Genomic DNA, 20378 nt, shown 5'->3' with positions numbered 1-20378 from the left:
TCCCCTCTCTAGTTAAACCTCAGTCCCTTCCAACCAGGGAGGAAAATGTCTCCCGGTGGGAAAGCAGAAGGGGGGGCCTAGCGCTCTGCCCTCGCCCAGGGCCTCGGCGGGGCTCTGCGGCGGGGCGATGGCAGCCCGCCCCAGCAGGCACCGCCACGCGAGGACAGGGCTTTGCAGGCCGAGCGGCGGGCAGCAGTGGGGAGGAAGAGGGGGAGGAGGTGCCGGGAGGGAGACCGGGAAACTGTAACTCACTGTGGATGGGCTGGACTGGCTGGGGTGGCGAGCGCTCGCAGGCCAGCCCATCCATCAACCTGCCGAGCGGCCCGACAGGCTGGAGCCGCGGCTGCTCCCTCTCTCCCCGTGTCAGGCGTGATCCAGCCCAACTGTGCCGAGGCGGCGCGGCGTGGCCAGGCGAGCTCCGGTCAGCGCAAGCCATCACAGCCCGCCCGGCTGCCCGGCAAGCTCGGCCGCAGCTGGCCATTGCACCCTGGGCTGCCTGCAGGGCTCAGCCCCTCAGCGTCCCGGCTCGCACACGGCCTAAGTGATCCAGAGCCTAATCCCCTTTCAATCCCTACGGCTGCACCCAAGATTAATTTAACCCAGTCATGTCCACTTGCATTAAAAGCCCTGTTTGGTCTCATGTCACCTTTAAATCGGCCTAACACCACCGGCTCCAGCAGCCCCGGGGGGGGAGAGCCAGGCCCTCGGGCATCCTCCAGTACTTCAAACGGGGCAAACCAAGTGCTCTGTTTTCTTCCATTTTACGAGGTAATTTGGGTGAAGTTCTCATATTTATTTTTGCAGTCGTGCTGTAATGATGTTGCTCTCTAGCACAGGGCTATTAAACGCTTTCAGCTCTCTGTCGATGACTTGCTTGGCAGAAGTGCCGCAGCCTGCCCCAGGAGCCGCTGCCATGCCGTGGTGCAGCGGGGCTTCTGCTGCCGCACTCGCTCGGCCGCCGCCTGCTCCTCCTCCGCGCCGGGGCACTGCCCTGTCTCTTCGCTGGGGAGGCCGTGGCCTTAAGGGCCGCAGGAAGCCAAAATGCCTGGGCACAAGGACGAACCTCCGTTTGCAGCTTGACCCGCTACCTGGCTAATGAGACGCTGGCGCGGGACATGAAGGCGCTGGCTTTGCTGCGGTGCCTGATACGCATCAGCTGCAACACCTCCCCATGTCACAGGGCCTTAGCTCACAGCTCGCGCTCTAAACTTCCTGCACTTTGTCTGCTTAAAGCAGAGCCAGAACACTGCTTTATTGATGGGGGCGGTGAGAATGGTTTGTCCAATTTCAAAGCTTTTTTTTTTTTTGTAGAGGTTGATTTAAAAAAGCCTTTTGAAAATACATGGAATAGCACTTCCTAAATGTATGCAATTTTTTCCAATATGGCAGACCAGCTATATATGATACAAACCCATCTCTGATATGTTTTCCACACAATTTCCAAGTTTTCATTGATCTTTTTGTTTTGTTGGAACTCCTATGTCCTAACATGCCCACATAAATTAATGGATTTCTATATTATTACTTATTACTCAGTAACGTGGCTGTTATCCTAAAGGAGAAGACACAGTGAAACATGAACAACAGTTCTTTCATCTGTGAGAATCCCAATGCAATATATAAGCTTAGGTCCTGCACTAGGAACATATCAATACTCACGAGAGCAGTTAATATATTTTAGCTTTAGAAATGTGCCCACATCCTCCTGAAGTCAAAGGTACTTAAGCATACAATCAAAAGAGGGGAGGGGAGCTTTTATAAGAATAAACCGCAAAATACCCAAAGTGCTTTCCTGCAACTGCCTCTTAAAGGTATTTATGTCTTAGAATTATTCCACCATCACCAAAATGTAATTTTTTTTCTGGATTGGAACAAAGAAGTATGTAGTGTATCAGGGGAGAAAGTTAAATGGGATTCTGTTTTCAAATGAAATGACAGGGGGGATTTTAGATGGGCAAATACAATTATTCAAAGGGGAGTTCTGCCAAGAAAAAAGGATTAATATCCCTGTACTTAAAGAAATACTCCGTCAAGAGCTCAGTACAATATTCATCCAGAATCTGGAAGCTCTAATGGTGCCATTTTAAGCTCTGTCATCCATGTAATGCCAGCTCAGGAGGGCTGGTACAGACGTGATGTCTGTATCTTGATATAGCATGACAGTAGTATGTATTATTAGGATAGGAGAAAAGGAGGAAGTACAGGAAATCTGATAAATTCACCTCTCCAACCTGAGAGATTTGTACTGAAATCACTTCTTGCAATATTTTAAGTGTTTTCCAGGAACCCTCATGCTCTGATACCAAGCCAGTCCTGTCCTGTTCAGTGTGCTAGATCTGACAGGATAACATAACAGAATGATTCCTGTTGCCTTCAACAGAAAGTACTATATGTACAATGCAAAAGGTGGCTCTCATGTTTATGAACGAGCACACCTCTGCAGAGTCAGGCTCACCTCCAGCACTCTGATCTTTCTGCACATGCAATTAGCACTATCAACCCAGCATTTTCCTAAATGATCTCTCTGCATTCTGAGGACTGCATTTTCTATTCTCAGCATTCATATAAGTGGAGAAGCTACAGCTATTAGTAGCCACTTTAAAAGCTATCATCTGCATTGCAGTCAGCAAGGACAACTGTTTCTGCAGCAAGGCAGGTGGGAAACCAATGGAAGAATTAGATTTAGAGTTCCAGTTTATAATGTGGCTGCTGCATTCTTAAGAAATAACATCAGGCTTTTGCTGGTGTCTGGAAAACATCATCTGCTGTGCAGGTACTCTCTTTGTCAGCTGTTGCAGGACAAAGGACAATAGTGAAAGATTACATATGATGTATCATGCTGAAAGACTACTGTTCCATCAAACTTTTCCACTTCCAGCACTACATAATGTCAGAAAACCCCGGGGGGGGGCGGGGGGGAACACGGACACCACACCTAGAAAATGTGAAACCGTAAACCTATACTCTGACCAATGCAGCAAATCTGCTAAAATTTATGGAAAGACTGAAGAAATATTCAGCAGGTAAATTAATCCTGCATTACCTCTCACAGGTGACCAGTATGTGACAACTTTGTTAAATCATTCATTGTTGATTAAAAGGAAGTTAAAAACCTATTAAAAGAGAAACATGTTTTCCTCAGAAAACCTCTTCAAAAAGTTTGGTGAAATTGCTGGCTTAAAGTGAACCTATTAAAGGATGAGCATAGGCAAGTCTTGAAAAATATTTAGGGAATAAAAACGCTTTACCAAAATGCCAGCAGTCACACAGCAGTATTTATGCTAGGTGGCTGCACTGTATTAAATGATATAGATTAAAAAGGCTTCAGCTAGTCAGATAACATCCAAATTATAATTGAATCCAAGCCAAAATCCTTGATCCAGATACCCACAAGCTTAGCTATTTATAGAAACCAAATCCAAATGTAACATGGTTTCATAGCTAACAAAAGAATAACAAGTAGCTGTTACTAGTTACTAGACCTGTCATACATTATTAATTGTGAAGCAGCCTTGCCAGCTCTCATGGTTGTCCTGTGCTCGACTCTTACTATAATTCGTATTTTTCTTGAAGTACTAGTTGCTGAAGTCATATGAACATATACAAATCTCACCTTTCTCTCTATGTTCTTTTAGCATGTCCTAATGAATGCTCACAATAAAGTATTACATCTTTTCTATACAGAAGGGGAAATTCAGAGCCTTGTCTTACTTCCTTTAAAGTCTACACAGAAATTCCAGGTTTATTTTCATTAAACTTTTGGCACAATACCTCGGCCTGCAATGCAGTATGTCTTATGTAAGGACACACAACCCAAACAGACTGAGATACTACATCTTAGTAAGCTATTATCTATCAAGTAAGTGGTAGTAGCTGGCTGGGAGAGTGCTCCTACCATGTCCAAACTGTGAGGTAATTTTGAATTAAAATGCCTATTCTGCAGCTGACATCAAAAGTGCCCATGGCGCAGGAGCTAGAGGAGATCGTAAGCATGAGCAGGATTAACAGAGAATCTGAATCCATCCTGAATCTACACTTTTTAATCTTTAATTTAGTAGATAAATGCTCCTCCATCTAAACGAAGTACAAAATAAAGTATACCTGGCTTCTGGCCGCATACTACAAATATTGGTCCACTGCTTCCACATTCATTTAGTAAAGCAGAAATAAGCCCATTGAAACAGGAGATTGCCATAGGATCCGTATCTCCAGCTTTGCAAATGAACATGCCTTGATGTTTAATTTTCCGTGAGTTCCTCTGCATTTAGGTACCAGCAGGAGACCATTATACTGTGACAGCACTCAGTTCTGATGACATTATCTTAAACTTTTCCCAGTTGTCCGTCCTCACCCCTGTTGTGCTGCCGTCATCTATTAACATTCCACTGACAACAATGAAAGATGTTAGAGCAGAGCACGTTAACGCGGTAGCCAAGCTGGGGTGCTTTCACCTGGACCTACACAAACACTTGGCAGTAGCTATATAGTTAATTAGCTGGATCACATCGTGCCAATTCCTCAGAAGGCTCGTCTGAGGTGCTTTGCATTTATAATTCATGAATTCATAGATTTTTATGGCCAGAAGAAATCATTAGATCATCTGGCCTCCCCTTCTCTATTATAAAGGCCATACAATTGCATTCACTTACTCCTGTTGTTAACCCAATTACTTGTGTTTCACTGTCTTCCAAAAAAGACATCCAAAGACTTCAAAAGATGGCAAACCCACTTCTCCCTTGGAAGTTTATCCCAACAGCTAATCACCCTAAGTATTACACAACTAATATAGGCTTGGGACTAATAAAGCTTAGTCCCCTATGGATTCGTGTTTCATGGTTGACTGACTTCGATGCCTAACAAGCTGTGAGCTCTGATTAAAGTTTCTTCCCATATACGGAACATTTTAAAGGTCTTTTCCCCAACTCCTTGTGGATCCTCTGTGTCTTACTAATGTGACAACTCACATTATAAGCCTGACGGTACCTCAGATCATTACAGATCTCTGTCAGGATTCTTCTGAGAGGTTTCACCTATTCTTGACCACATACTTTCATGAAACCTGTAGAAACATAATTGCTTTTCAGACCTCCCCCCTGCCAGGAGTGGCTGCAGAGAAACAAGTTCAAAAGTTATTGGAGGCACGGGTACATGTACATGCATGCACGCATACACATGGTTACTTGTATCTCTTTTCTTCTAAATAATTATGCCTTATTTCTTATTTATTTGCATTTGTTGCTCTCTTCCTCACTATGTCTTTCTTTTCCTCCTTAGTATGACTTTCGTCTCAGAATCAGAGTGCCCCTTAGCACTTGGAATTTGCTCTATACTGAAGATGTTAATGCACTCAGTATTCTTTTTAGTATGATGAGCACCTTGAGTTACTGCTTTTTCCTACCCTATCGTATTTTTTCCCCAGGTTGGAATAGTTTTTATTTCTCCTTTCTGTACTATTGCCAATTTTTCCTAATGCAGACATCATGATGTGAAGAAGGGCCCATATGCCCAACCTTTTTTCCATATTTTCCAAGTACGTTAGCTGGTCCAATAAAAAAAAAAGCATCACTTCCTACAAATCTTCCTTGTATCCTTAGACCACCGAAGTTACAACAGCATTGCTAAGAGACAGGAACAGTATGCAGTATTTTCAGTGTTAATCTCCCCAGTGTCAGATAGAGGTAAAAACACCTCCTTATGCTACTCACAACTCCCCTTCTTATATATCAAAGGACCACATCAGTCTTTTCCCAGAACATCTCACTGGGAACTCATGTTGAGTGACTTGTCTTCTTTGACCTCTAAATCCTTTCCAGAGCTTTCTAAGACACAGTCTTCCTATTGTTCAGAGAGAAACTGCTAACATTCCCCAAAATACTATACATATTACACTAGAAGAAAGGTTTGTTGCAAATGATTATTTTGGATGGAAAAAGGGTCCATAGGCAAGTTTCCCAAAATCAATGTAAGAAATATCCACCAGAAAAATTTAAAAATTAGGGAGACCGAACATACTATACTAATCTTAACATGTTAAAATTCTGCTTTGATATTGTTGGAGAGATGGAAAGAGTAGAAATGGGACTTCACATGCCAATTTTAATGTTTTATTTTTTGGAGCAAGGGGCAGAAAGAAATATGTTGCAAAGTTCTGTAATTTCCCTTCTTCTTTCCCACATTTTATGCAGGCTTTATTCAGTAGTACTGATAATCAAGCGTTATACGTCTGAAGCTAGGGAACCGAAATTGTGTGAACCAAAATTAGAGGCCATTTTGAAAATAGGAGGCTTGGCTTCCCTCTACCTTGGCTTCCCTTTCAGTAACCATGATACTAAAAATGAATTCATACCTCATAGAGATGTTGAAAGACACTCAGATTAACAGCTTTGACAGTCTTAGAGCAAAGCAGATCTATAACCACTGAAAAGGTGTTTCAATACTTTTTTTATTGTTTTGCATATTGCTCTTAACTAAATTATCTCTTCCAGAGTTCTTTTTATTAATCAGTTCCATCCCACCTAACTACTGTCAGTTTTGCTAATTAAAAAAAAAGTCAGCTGTTTGACACTATACTCTTTTGCATCTATAATGAAATCTCATGAAGACTGAGGAGAAAACTAGTGACTTTCTTGTGGGGAGAACTACAGCTAATTTTCACTGGGTCATTTGACAAGAAAATAAAACTAAGTGATCACATACCAGTTCCTGAGACAAGTATTCTGCTGGCTGTCCAGCTCCTTGAAGAGCTGTCTGTCTCCATGAAAGGACTGAGAACACTCAGCTCCCATCAGATAAGAGGAACTTGCTACACCAAATCCTAAATTTGATGAAACTTTTCAGGGAAAAACCTCTGAGCAGAAAATACAGTTAGGTGGCTTTTAGAGACAGTGCTGTCTGTCTCTTGTACCATATCATTTATCAAAGACAGAGCTAGGTTTAAAAAAAACCAAAACATTATGATGGTTAGGAAAAGCTGTTGTAGAAAGGGAGTGTTGATCAAGTTGCTTTTGACTGAAGCTTGCAGACAAGAATAAATTTTAAATTTAATTGTTCTTACAAAAAGATTTGATTTTCCTTTATACCTTGCCTAAGAATATGAAAAAGGCCCTCAAGGAAAATGAGAATCAAGCCTTTTAATTGAGAGAAATTAATGGGTAATCTCTGTCCTGATGGTCCTAGCTGAGTTTAATTGTTGCAGAGATCTGACTCTGCAAACAATGCATAGAAATAATGCATAGAAATTACTTACTTGCATCAAGTTATTTTCAGAATCAGAACCAATAATGCCTCATATGTACAGCTGTTAATATTAAACAACAAACCCAATAAAAAATGAAGTTAGAAAAAGTCTAAGCTGAACCTGAGGCAGTACATAAATCTGCTGAGACTGCAAAAGCAGCACTCACTGCATCCATGGAGGAAGATAGCCAAAGGAGGCAAACTAGGCTTCTAACCATGGAAGTTGATTAGCCCTATTTTTAGCTAGAAGGGGATTTCTGTTTAATATTCACCCAGGTTTTAGGTTACAATGATTTAAGATTACAGACAAAAAAGAAATGTACCTGGAAAATTTGGTTTAAGGCCTTAAACTAAAAAAAAAAAAAAAAAGACTAGATAAAATATGAAGGCAGCCTTAAGGATGCACCCATATGCTCCTTCCAGCCATACTTGAAAAAATATTTCTCATGAGATTACAAAGAGGGATTAATTAGTAAGAGATAATTCTCATGCATTGCACAATGCATTCATCTCCCTCAAGTCAGCACATTTTACTGAATGATAATGTCAACAGCATAAGTTCTTACTGGTCAAAATTACATATGCATGATATCTCTCAATTTTAAGACTATAATCTTAAGCATTCTCAATCTGTATCAAGGCATAGGAAACATCAGTAATATGATACAATTTCTAACATGGGTTCATTCCTGATCTGAATGCTGTTTAGTTCAAACTATTGAAAATGAACACGGGGGGATTTGCTTTCGATTTTGTTAGCTTTGGGAACAACCCATTGGAAATGTCTTCAGTGGAAGCTGCAGGTGCACATCCCCTCTGAAGATGATAACCTAGAAGAAAAGCTATGAACCCTCTGAAGTCAATATGATGCAAGAATTATAGGAAGGCTTCTAAACATTGAAGGAGGAAAGTTCTGGTACAATCTTTCAATAGGAAAAGCAAAAATTTTAACATAACTTTTAGATGGAGCTAGATTGGTTCATGAAAATGCTCTGTGGTGTGGTTGCCCGTGACAGCAGAGGAGTGTTGCCCTAGAGGTCTCTCCCCCAATCTTATATTCCTGTATTCATTGGAAAACACCCATTGACATCATTGCACCTGAGAGCTCTCCATGTGTCCTGAATTTGACTGGAAATCTAGGTCTTCAGATACTGAGGTCACATTTGAAAATACAGCTTTTAACTCTTCTGCTTCTTTAGTCATGAAATAGGTACACCAATTAAGTACTACACTAGGTGATAGCCTTATATGTACTTTTGCAAAAAAATCAGTGATAGGGACAGAAAAATGCCACGTCACTTTGCTGTGCCTAGACACAGTGATATCTGAACACAAAATACATAGCAAAGGATGTTTGAGAAAGCGGAGCCAGTTCTAGCAGTCATTGACCGAACAGGAATCTCTGGCAATCTTTAGCTGGGTTTGTCAGACAGCTCTAAGGCAATCAAGGATAGGTATCTTTATCATTAAGCAACAAAGCTCGAAGGCAGAAGAATATACTTGCGAATACCATCTCTCTAACCATCCCTGAAAAATTAACTCTCTTCACCCCTTTTCCCACTCCTGTTCTCCACCCGTCCTTTCTTTCTTTTAAGTGACTACACCCTTTCACCTGCTTCACCCTCACCCCTTGCCAGCTTCAGTGCTTAGAGCAATTCAGAGAGCCCTGCCAGCAAACCAGCAGCTCTGCTCGCTGCTGTGCTGCTCCACCTCCTATCTGCTGCTCCACGGCCTGGCTGAAGAGACGGGGATTGGCAAGGGGGCAGGTGAAACACTCAGAAGGCAGACCGAGGGAGGCAGCACGTTCCCAGCTGGTAGCAGACAGAATAGGACTTAACTTTTCTCCCACGAGACCTGAGTAACCCATGGGTAGATGGAGTTGCCCTCCAGTCACTGTTCATTTTCCAGAGAACATCAAAGGTCTAGCATGCTACATTATGCACTGCTTCTTAAAAAAGTGAGATGCTATTGAAAAATCTGGTAAATGCACAGCATTTTCGTGATAAAAATTATAATTGCCAATGAAGTAGCATTTAATAATAATAATAAAATAAAAGCTCTGAGGCATTCTAAGAAAAGAAATATAGGACTGAGATTCCTTTTGTAATATAATGCAAACCCCTCACTCAATAGTATGTTAATGAAATTTATTTAATTAATTAATGGAACTTAATGAACATTTGAACATACTTTGCCTTTGGCTATCACAGGGAAATATTCTGGTCAATGAATGCAATCAAATTACTTAAGGAACTGCAAAGAATTTTTTTTTAAAGCAAGCATGAAAAGTTATCTATAAAAAAAAATATGCCTCAAATGTGAAGAGTAAGTACCTTGTATGTGTAGTGTTTGTGTCTGAGGTCACTCTCATTTAGAAGCTCACTAGTTTGCAATTACAAATGAACAGCTTTTCATTAACACTCATATTTGCATTGTAAAGCCAGAGAAGGTGCTGTCTCCAAACCAAACTGGGGTACAGACGAGTGGTCCCTGAGATCATAGCAACTAAGTACAATACTATACACAATGTATATGATGATAGCAACAACCGTATACAACATTTCACAGAAAGTCACATTTGCCTAAATTTGCTAGTGCAGTAAAACACAGCAAGAATTTTCCCCATGATCTTGTATTAGAAATTTATAGATATTTTTACAAATTTTATTTTCCAATGGAATTATTAGAAAACAACAACAAAAAGTTACAATATCTGAAGGAAAACATACTGTCTATGGGTCTCATAGGAAAAGTCTATCAACAGCATTAGTTTTGGTAGAAATTTCAGACAGGACAAACCTCTTAGCCTTTTGCTCACAGCAACTAATCGTCTCAGCCAAAATCATAAAACTTTCTGGAATGCCAAGTTACATGAAGAAAAATGAGATATGAATCATGTTTATTTAACTTTTATTTAAAGATAGCAATAACTCTTTTGCATTCTTTGGCAGCCTAGGGCTGCTTACAAGTTACACCTGTAACTTCCATTAGGCTAATAAGATTATACCTACTCATTAACCCTCAGCGTATTAATGGCTAATTATGTATCCTATTATTTAAAAGTGTATGCCCCCATGCAGGTTGGGGGGGCAGCATGGGAGAGGAGGGGATGACCCAGTTAGAAAGAAGGAGTTTATGTGTGTGAAATGAAAAGGTAAGGCTATATCTACAAAGGGTTCTTAGAGGTTAAATATTTCAGGTTAAGAGGATATTCATTATAGTATATTTAGAATAAATGAGTGTGCAGGTGGAATAAAGACAAAGCACTGATATTGTAACTTGCAGCAGCCATTCACTTCAAAGATGCTCCTGATATCACAGTGAATTTCTTTAGTGCCAGTTTAATCGTCTCTCTAGAGCACTCATATGTGCCCTATAGCATGTAAAAGTACAAAATGTACAAAAAAAATCTATTCCCAACTTGCCCTCTGAGACAGTATTAAATTCAGGTCATTCTAACTGGAGCTAGACCAAATTTGCAGCTACAGTCCCTTTTCAGAATAGAGGTGTTGAAATATGCCATGTAGTGAGCAGTCAATTTACCTGATTATTTTGTGTAGAGGGAAAATGAGGGTATTTTAAAGCATTTTAAGTATCAATACTATTTAACTATTTAAGCATCTTAACAATGTTTCAATGTGAAGCATTTTGATCACTGGATTAGAGAAAAATTTATTTTGAAATTCTCTTGAAGTTATTTCTCAAATAGGAAAAATCTTCCTCAAAATCTTGTCTGACACCTTTTTAGTCAGTTTTTTGAAACTGCTAGCAAGCCAAATAACCCATCCTTCACAAAGTTCTTTCTCTTAAACACAGAACTTCTCAGACACGGCTTTGCCTGCTGAACTCCATTTAATTGCTACCACCAAAGCACAGTTATGCTGTCATGCAAAAGATAATGTCACTGAGTCTCTAGGCATGAGAAAGATGATTTGTTTGACTTGATTGTTTTCCTTATAGCACTGAGAAATCCCTTTAGGCAAGAATTTTTTTTTTTTTTTTTGCTTTGTTTTAATTTTTCCTTAAGCAAAAAGGAGTGGGACTCATTTGTTAGGTGTGTGAGACTTTGCAGGTCTGGTTTTACAATACACCATTTAGTCTTTGGTGAGGCTTGTTAAACCCTGAAAGAAAAGTCATGCATTGACTGAGTGACGCCACCCTGAGGTTGATTCCCAAGGGAAAATGAAGACTTGGTCCTGCCTTAGGATCGTTAGGGTGACCAAGAACACCTTCTAGCAAGTGATAGCGTACCAAACCTTGGCAAGCTGCATAATAACATCAAACCTAGTGATCTAATTATTCACCTCTAATATAAAGGGCAGGGTTCCATGGGAAATCAGGAGCAGGGCTGAGGCATACACCCAGCAAATAGATTTCACAATACAAACAGAGGCAGTTTGTCAAGACTCTAACCTGGGAAAATTAACTTATGAAGCTGTCCTATGCATCCACTGTGACCAGTTCAGAATAATTTCACATTTATGTGGGGAGAATCTTTAAAGCACCAAATTATCAGCCTTGAACACCTTGTTTAAAATATCACTTTAATTTGTTGTGGCTCAAAGATCTTTAACTTTTTATTAATCATGGAGACACGTAATATAAATATATAGATAAATGTAGCATAGGAATTTAAACTAACCCCTATTGACCTGTGAACATAAGAGAAAGTCACAGGTAGAAAAGTAGTATCTTTTATACATGCCAATGAGAAAATCACCAGCACTCAAGATGGTATATAAGACCTTTCTCCAACGTTATTCTTCTTTTTCATGATCACTTCTTCATTTTTTATTCTGTATAATCTAGTGTGTTGCCATGTACCAAATTTTTGCTGTGTAAAGGTACAAATTTCCAAACATATCCCTAAATACACACTGAAAATATTTGCATGTTCATACATTTGTACACCTAAAACCTTGGATTTGTTTGCAAAGGAACAGCTACACATGCCAAAGAAGTGACTGTTCTATACCCTCTGTACACACAAAAATAGATTTTTCTGCAAGTATATTTCAAACTGTGGAATATTTGAACTGCAGCCCAAGTAATTACCTGAGCAGTCTACTGGGAATGTACATATTAAAACAAGTTGTAAAATAATCTCTTCCAAATAGCTATTAAAAACAAAATTACAGATCCTGGGCCAGATCCTCAGCTGTTACAAATTGGTGGCTGTTACAAGTCTCTTTGACTCCATGTGTGTCAAAGTTTGAGCTCCAAGAGAAATTTTACAGTAAAACTACAAATTAGTGAAAAATGAGGTTCAGAGTAGAAACACAGGTGGTATTCACACCATCTCCTTCAAATTCCTTTAGGCATTTAGCTTGGCTTCTCTGAATCATGCCTGCCTTCTCTGCATCGGCAGTATGAGGAATCTGGGTTCCTCCAAATAGCACCTTAACAGACGACTAAAGTAGTATCAGCCAGACAACGTAAATGCCCTGAATACCACAAAAGAAAGTCATGTCTTCTGTCAGTATAACTGAATTGCTAGAGACTCTACTTTCAAGCAAAAAAAAAATTATCAAGCTTTTTCATTGTAGAAGTTGTGGTTATTTGCAAAAGCAAATCAATTGTTGCACCAGTTTCTGCATCACTTTCTAATTTCTCTGGGATTCTCTTAATTAAAAAGTGTTCTAAATAATGTCTTGCTGTCTATAATAAGAAAGATTTTTGTTTTTTTCTAATGGTGGTCTAAATCTCGTGTAGTAACCAAGTGACTAACACAGGGAAATCCCAATCTTTCAGCTCCATTGTATAATTTATACAATATGTTCAACACTTTCCCACATAATAAACGTGGGAATCCCTTACAACTAGTCCAAAGTCTGAGGTTTTTTGTATGAATCATGTTCGCTGCATCCTGGCTTTACCACACCCCCAACTACTTCTGCTGGGATCCAAAGAGTTACTGCAATCACGACTGGTAGGAGATACCATGTGCGAAGGCATTATTTACAGTAGGATGCAGTGAAGATGAGAGCCAGAGTCTGATAACTTTATCTCAGGGGTTACCTGGGAAAGACACCTCTAGGTCTATTTAAAAGAGTAACTTTAAATAATGAATAAATTAAGAGATATTATCATTCAAATATTACTTCTCGCTATGACAAATCTTTCATGTAACCCTTAGCCAGGTTCTGTTTATTTAAGGTGATGCTCATTTGAATAGTTTGGGAAAGAAGTGCTTTCACTGTACCTGTTATTCAATTTGACAGTTCTTTGCAACACGGGAAAGAGTCGTGTTTGAACTTGCACAGAGAAATGTCATTGTCTTGTCTTTAGAAAAGATATTCAAGATACCTCAGATAATGTTCACATGCATTTAGCCTCCCTGACTGGCAAATTTACTGTCTGGCAGAAGTTTTTATGTAATATGTAAGGGGGGGGGGGGGGGGGCAAATGGCAACAGGTTGCCTCATAATTAATGCAAAACTGACAATTTTAATCAGCCCTCAAAAATTAATGTATACTTTCTGAACTGTGCTTAGTGCAGGGAATTGAACTAGAAGGTTGCCTGTAACATAGATGCCTCCACTACACATTTATTCCTACTGCTTAGAGCCCTCACAGATGTACAAGCATATCATAGGGATAATCGCCTCTCGGTCTTTTCTCCGTCATGTATTTCATTTCTTTTATACTGTATTGTCAGATGAATCCCAGCTCCACCTATTGCAATCAGGGAACAGAGTTTGTCAAGGCTTTAGGCACTCAGTCAGCTCAAATCTGAGCACCTGACTTAGACTTCTGCTCTGAATCATCCTCTGGAAGAACCTCCTAGATCCACACCTGTCTGTTGACTCCAGAGGGAACCAAATCTAAAGACTAGTCAGCTAACCTAGCCACCTAAGTCAGAATCCATATTCTGATTGTTAAATAAAGCCACTCAATGTTATGAAGAAAAAAAAAAATTAAGAGCAGAAAAGCATCTGTGCTACATTCATAAGAGTGAGTTTTTAGAGCATTTCCCTCTCATTAAAGCTAGTTTTTGAAGGGGTAGGAGGAATTCATAAAAGGAATTGCTTTTGCACTACTATGCAAATGTGCACTAGCCACAATCCAGCCACTTGTTGAGTATTGGGAGTTTGCCTTGTCCGCATTTACTGTACAAAGCAAGGGGTCAGAAATAGGGATACTGAGTTGGATTCTTATCTGCATCACTGATTCAGTTTGTAATATTAAGCAAGTCAAGTAAGTGGTGTCAGCTAGGCACCACAGATTTTCCCACATCACAGAAACACTGCTTGGCTGAATTAATTTATGCTTATTAAGCACTTAAACTTTTTTTGAGAAGTCAGTGTAGTAGTACGAAAAGGAGTTTCTCGCAGGTTCCAGAGGAGCTGGGATCCATAACACTGTGGCAATTAATCAGTGGTATTAGAGTGAGAGCACTGTGCCTCCCTGAAAGACAAGCATACACAAAAGTTAAGAAATTGTTTATTCCAGCCGTAATAGGAAACTTTTGTATATAATTTCCCTGCTTACTCAGAGGCACTCTAACATCTGTCAGGCCAGGCCTAGCACTTAGCATACAGATCTGAGGAGAGAAACACATGCCCCATTTCCTGATAGCAGCTTGTCTGCCACTGCTGCCAGACTCAGTGACCACGCATGAGACACCAAGCTCAGTTCCACCCGTGTACAGTCAGACTTCATGGACCAAATCCAAATTTGCACAGGTGTAAATGAGAGCCACCCAATCTGTTCAGTGTCTTTACTGAAATTTCAGTTCTGATTGCATGGCACTCTCTTCCTTTTAACCATTCAAGGGATAAGGACTGAAGCCAAAAGCTGGTCACCTTCCATTCCTTGCTTCTTTGTGGCACACAGTATTTTGATCAGTATCCTGAGCAGCGTCTCTGAACATGATTCCCCCCCGCCCATTCAGACAGTGCCAGTCAGGTCTGCCACAAGATTTAGAGTTATTCAGGGGAAAGGTCTTTAAGGGGATCCACACTTTTCTTTTAGATTCCTGATTTCAGTCAAGATCTATTCAAGCTCTGCTATAGAAAAAATGCCGCTTTAACCACAACACAACCAAACCACTATTCTTGCATTTATTCCTAATTCCTGTTCATTGAGTTGTTCTCTTCTCCTGGGTTTATACACCTGTGCTCCTCTCCACTTTTATCCATAAACTCATAACCTTTGGGCATTGGTAATGTCCAATGCTGCCAAGTTTTCCTATGAGAGCAAGCGAGCTCAGAGTGCAACAGTGACAGTAATCACTGTAACACAGAATTTCAAATATTATACCTCCCTCTTAGGCAACAGGGACACTTTTCCTAGCCTAAAGAAAAAGAAAAAAAAAAAAAGAAAAAAACAAACCCCCAAAACTGAAAAAGCTTAGAACTATCTAAAAATAGGTATTTTAAGCTAGTCAGGAAAGTTATGCAGTGGTTTTAATTTTTATTCGTTACACCTACAGACACCTACTGTGTTCACACATCTATACTTCAGAGTATTTTATCACCTCAGTCATAATTTAGAATTTTTAAAAGGCATGCAATGCAAGATATTGCAACTGATTGGAGTCTGTTTCTATCACCCAAAGACTTTGGAAACATAAGCAACGTTGTATTCCTTATCTGCTGTATTTCCTTCGCTCTCTGTATTACAATACATTTTGCACCCTGACAGAGGATTAATCACCTGATGGGAATACCACAGACTGCAGAGATCTGCTGGGAAATATATTTCTGAATGACTTCACACTAGTCAGAAGTTCATGATGTCTATGATTTATTGTCTCTGGTGAATTTCTCATTGCTGTTGAGAATTTAAACTAGTTCAGCTGCTCCTAGTGATGAGGCACAGAATGCAAATAGAAGGCCACAGTAACATGTGTGAAGCCCAAATTTGGAAAGCAGCTTTTCCAAAATACGCAGAGAAATTATGAATTTAGAGCTAAGGAGGAGAAGAGCAGCTTACTTTTCAGCTGTTTCCACATTCCTTTCTGGCTGTGCCCTAAAGCCTTATACATAGCAAAAAGATAGAAGAACTGTGGCCAAAACCTGAAGTCCTTCTTCAATTTTCATCACATTTTTACACAGCAAACTACCTCTCAGCATACTTCCATGTAATAAGATACACACAGAAGAGCAGGAAAAAAAACAGGCCCAAGATGTCAGGACTGCTCTTTGGCATGTTCAGGAGGTACCAACTGAAAGCTGAAAAAGAGAGCAGCTCAGGTAACCAACACTATTGGACAGATGGGGTTTACATACCCAGGAGGGTAGGAAGGCTAGGTTGGATCAGTCAAAAGCAAAGACAGATGGCAACATGATACAAGTTCTACCTTGAACAAGGATTTCAGGTACAGAGCCCTGATCAGAAGGAGTGAATATAGCTTGGGTGACATTCCTCAATGTTTCAACTCATTTTTAAAGCAATTTGTATTCGTAATATCTTCCTCATTGTTGAGTTTTGATATTTAGTGCTATGCTCTCTCTTCAGCCTTGCATATGGTTAGTAATTTCTTTGGGATCATGAATCATTAAAAGCAGTGTTTATTCATACAAAATAAACACTTAACATTTTGCAATCTCTAAATATACTTCAGTGAAATATACAACATCTCTTTCGGCCCCAAAAGACTTTAAATGCTGTGTTCACTCAGTGATGTTATAAAAGGACTAAAAATATTCAAGATACTTGCAGTGTTTTAAGTGTTAGAAAGTAAAACACATTTGATCCTGCAAATGAGCAAGGGTCTGACTCCTGACTGGTTTGCCCCTGTGTAAAGGGGCATAAACCCTTGCTGTTCTGATGTGAAAGACTGCAAAAGACAGTGCTAAGCAAAAGCACTGGAAAACTAAGGTTATCAACCAATCAACCAAGCTAGTGAGTCAAGCAGCTATTTCTCCATAATCATATTTATATAAATGTGAGAGACTTATAAATTTGAGGGCACAACAAAAGCAGAGAATCGACCTAACAATTGACCTAGGAGAAAAGAAACAGGAAAGGGAAGCACACTGGGAGATTAATAGGTTAGGCTTTCTTCCCTCTGTCATTCCCCTACAGTCTGGATGTGCCTGTCCTCCATTTTGAGAATTTATGTGTTCCCCTGCAATGAAGAGAGGTTTCGTCTCCTTTCAGCTATCACATACACCTCTTTCAGAAGGTTTGCTTTGCCCAAATTCTTTGACAAGGAGTGAGTGAAATCACAACCCCACTGAAGTCAGTGGGAAAATTGCCATTCACTATAAGGGAGCCAGGATTTCACACAAAGTTTATATCCATAGAAGACCAGACTGAATCTAGTCCAGTGTTTGTGAAGTGCTTTTAAGTACAGAGTGTTGCAGCACTGAAAGTATTGCTATTGTTATTATTGCTATTGAGTGCATGACAGAGAAGAAAGGTAGAAACCTCGGGGTGAACTGGAAGGAAATACTGATTCTGCAGATCTTTCTCAGAGGTCAGTACATGACATTTTTCTAAACAGTTTCCTTTAAAAGTGTCTAGTAAAATTCTCTTTCAACCTAAGTACTTTCTTGGCATGTTAATCAGAAGCAGATCTTCCTACCAAGTACAGCCATCCTGACTGAAAATGTCCTATCTTTTCCTTTGCGTACTTTTCCTAGAGCTTTATTATTGCTCTCTAAGGATTAACAGAAATGCTCCACAGAGAGCTTAAGATGTTTTCAGAAACACTGCAAAAGCCCAAGCGGGAAGAGAGAAACAATGGTTTCCTTTCAGACTGTCTATTCTTCCTCTGAACTACAGTGTGGCCTTTGCACTTCACTGGCCCATGGAGATGACAGCCTGGGATTCAGTAAATGCTAGCAATGATAAGCTATTTCACTACTTGTGGCTGTCGTGTATGTATTACCACCAGACAAGACAACAGTTGATCATCAAGGAAAAAAAGCCCTCTCCCATGATCTCATTAACTAGTTTATTCTGCCACAGACTCATTCAAAATTCTTTTCAAGTTACATGGACAACACGGCAGTCAGGAAATGTGTTAGCTGCTACCAAAGGAACTAGCTTTTGGGTCTTGGCTGTCGTTTCACCCCAGTATCCTCAGTTCACAGTCCCTGCAGTTCCCCCAAACATTTTGCTCATTAGAAAAGAACGCTCCCTGTAGGGTTCAGACACCCAGGGACAGATCTTCAACTGGTGCAAACTGTCAGTGCTCCATTAACCTCAGGCAACCCAAGGTTTTAGGCTGCAGAGGATTTATCAGCAACTCGGCAGCTGTGAGAAGAGCACAGTGTTAGGTCAGAGAGTGAACAGGCCAGCAACTGTGATTCAGCCATTGGCACAGTCAGCTCAGCTGAGAATTCCCAACCACAGCCTACAAAAGGGAGTTGTTACATCTTGATTAATTTCAAATTACACTGTCTTCCTTCAGTCTCTACCTTTTTTGGTTATCTCAGTGCACAGCGATGGTCCCAGTGGTTGAGATCTGCACAGTCGAGTTCTTGACTCTGATCTTAATCATGTGGCTTGTGATGGAAACAGTGACAAATTACTGCTATCAGTCAACTACAAAGGACAAGCTTGTAGAGTCTCCTAAATTTAATCCACTGCACTATAATCCAAACAAAGGCAGTAATATAAAATATGCTATTAAATACTTCACTGAATATTTAGTAGGTGTAATTGCAGCTAGAAAGAAACGTTAAATACCATAACCTAAGAATTTTCTGAAAACAGTTTCTACATCTTCTGTTCTTGACACAGGTGTCACTTAGTAACAAGCTATTGCTGCTGAGACACAGCACATCAGGTTTTAGCTGTGCTTGGGAGGCTTGCCTGCATTTAGTTTCTCTGGACACCACACTTAATTCAGGACTGAGATTCACATTTTTAAATATGTGAGACAAAGCTAGATTCTCCAACACAGGTATCTCGATGATATATGAAGATGTTACATGAAGACACTTCTATAAAGATACCTCTGTAGGCAAAAATCATGTCTTGATAGCTTCAACTCAACACTGCATCAATGCACCTATACAGTCTCTGGAATGGAGTCTGGAATGGATCTGGTTTCCATAGGGATGACTCCTTTTGCAGCAGAGGAGATCACATCTATCTGTATGCAATCATGTCAGCACCTCACTTGATGCTCCTACAATTGTTTTTCAAGAAGCCTCTTAGTCTCTCAGTACTTTGGAAAATGAGACCACTTCTTTGTAAGTTGAAATATGCCCGACTTTATACAGATAGATAAATTTTAAAACATTGGCAACTGTAAATAAGCATACTAACAAAAGCAAGAGCAAAAATAACCACCTATTTAAGTATTTGCTATAAATATATATATATATATTCCCTGTTTAAGCTTACCAGTATAAAATGCTAGGTTTGGATATAGCATTTCAACCAATAAACACATTCTTAAGGGAAGATATGACATGCTTTTCTACCACTCATCGCAATCAAACACAACAGCTGCATGTGTTCAGGACAGTTCATATCACACTTAGTTCTTAGCGCTACTTTTCATGGCCTGTGACATAAAAAGAAGGTAACTGGGCCCACTCTCCTTTCTTAGGAAGGTACACAACACTGCACAAATCAGTACTTCCTTTATGCAGAACTGCTCTTAAGCATCCATGTGTGACTTCAAGAACACAAACGGGTTTTTGACTCCAACAGAACAGGCATGGGGAGAATTTAGAAAAGCAGAAAGATGGACAGAGAGGTATCCATCGCTTTCTGTGCCCTCAAAAACCACACAAACAGCTTGGGCTAGAGAGACTTAGCAAAAAGGATAGGTAGGTTGCAGTCAACAATCTAGTATTTTACCATTCTCTGAAGTCAGCTGTAACATCCTTATGGATTTTAGTGGGGTCAGGATTTCACTCTGGTTTTGCCTGATAGAGAAAGTCTAATGTTTTGCTAAATTAACTTCTGAATGGGGCCGCTTCTCCATTTTCTGACATTTGGGGCAGCGGAAAGCCTAGTGCTGCTAACAGCCCTTTGATGTGCCAGCCTTCTACAGCTTTCAGGTCCATCCTGCCTTTGGGGGTCACACCTGTTCACAGCCCCATGACTGACCATTACCTCTCAACACATCTTCCCTGCCTTCCCTACTGCTGGGAACACACAGGCATCCTCTAGAAATGCATCTCGCCTTCTCAGCAGCTCTAAAGGCCTGCGGTGGGTCAGCTCCGCTGATC

At 40.2% G+C, this 20378-nt stretch overlaps 1 long non-coding RNA gene across 1 annotated transcript in view; it reads right to left on the bottom strand.

Moving 5' to 3' along the window:
• Positions 1-13622: 13622 nt before the first annotated feature.
• LOC138684749 (uncharacterized) overlaps positions 13623-20378 on the bottom strand; it is a 59427-nt gene continuing 52671 nt past the window's right edge. Inside the window, exon 6 of the long non-coding RNA XR_011324008.1 lies at positions 13623-14643. This is a non-coding gene — a long non-coding RNA (uncharacterized lncRNA). The remainder of the gene's footprint in view (positions 14644-20378) is intronic.

The sequence above is a fragment of the Haliaeetus albicilla genome, chromosome 3 (genome assembly GCF_947461875.1).
Source record: "Haliaeetus albicilla chromosome 3, bHalAlb1.1, whole genome shotgun sequence".
In the NCBI taxonomy this organism is placed as follows: domain Eukaryota; kingdom Metazoa; phylum Chordata; class Aves; order Accipitriformes; family Accipitridae; genus Haliaeetus; species Haliaeetus albicilla.
This window is presented reverse-complemented; position numbering and strand designations above follow the sequence as displayed.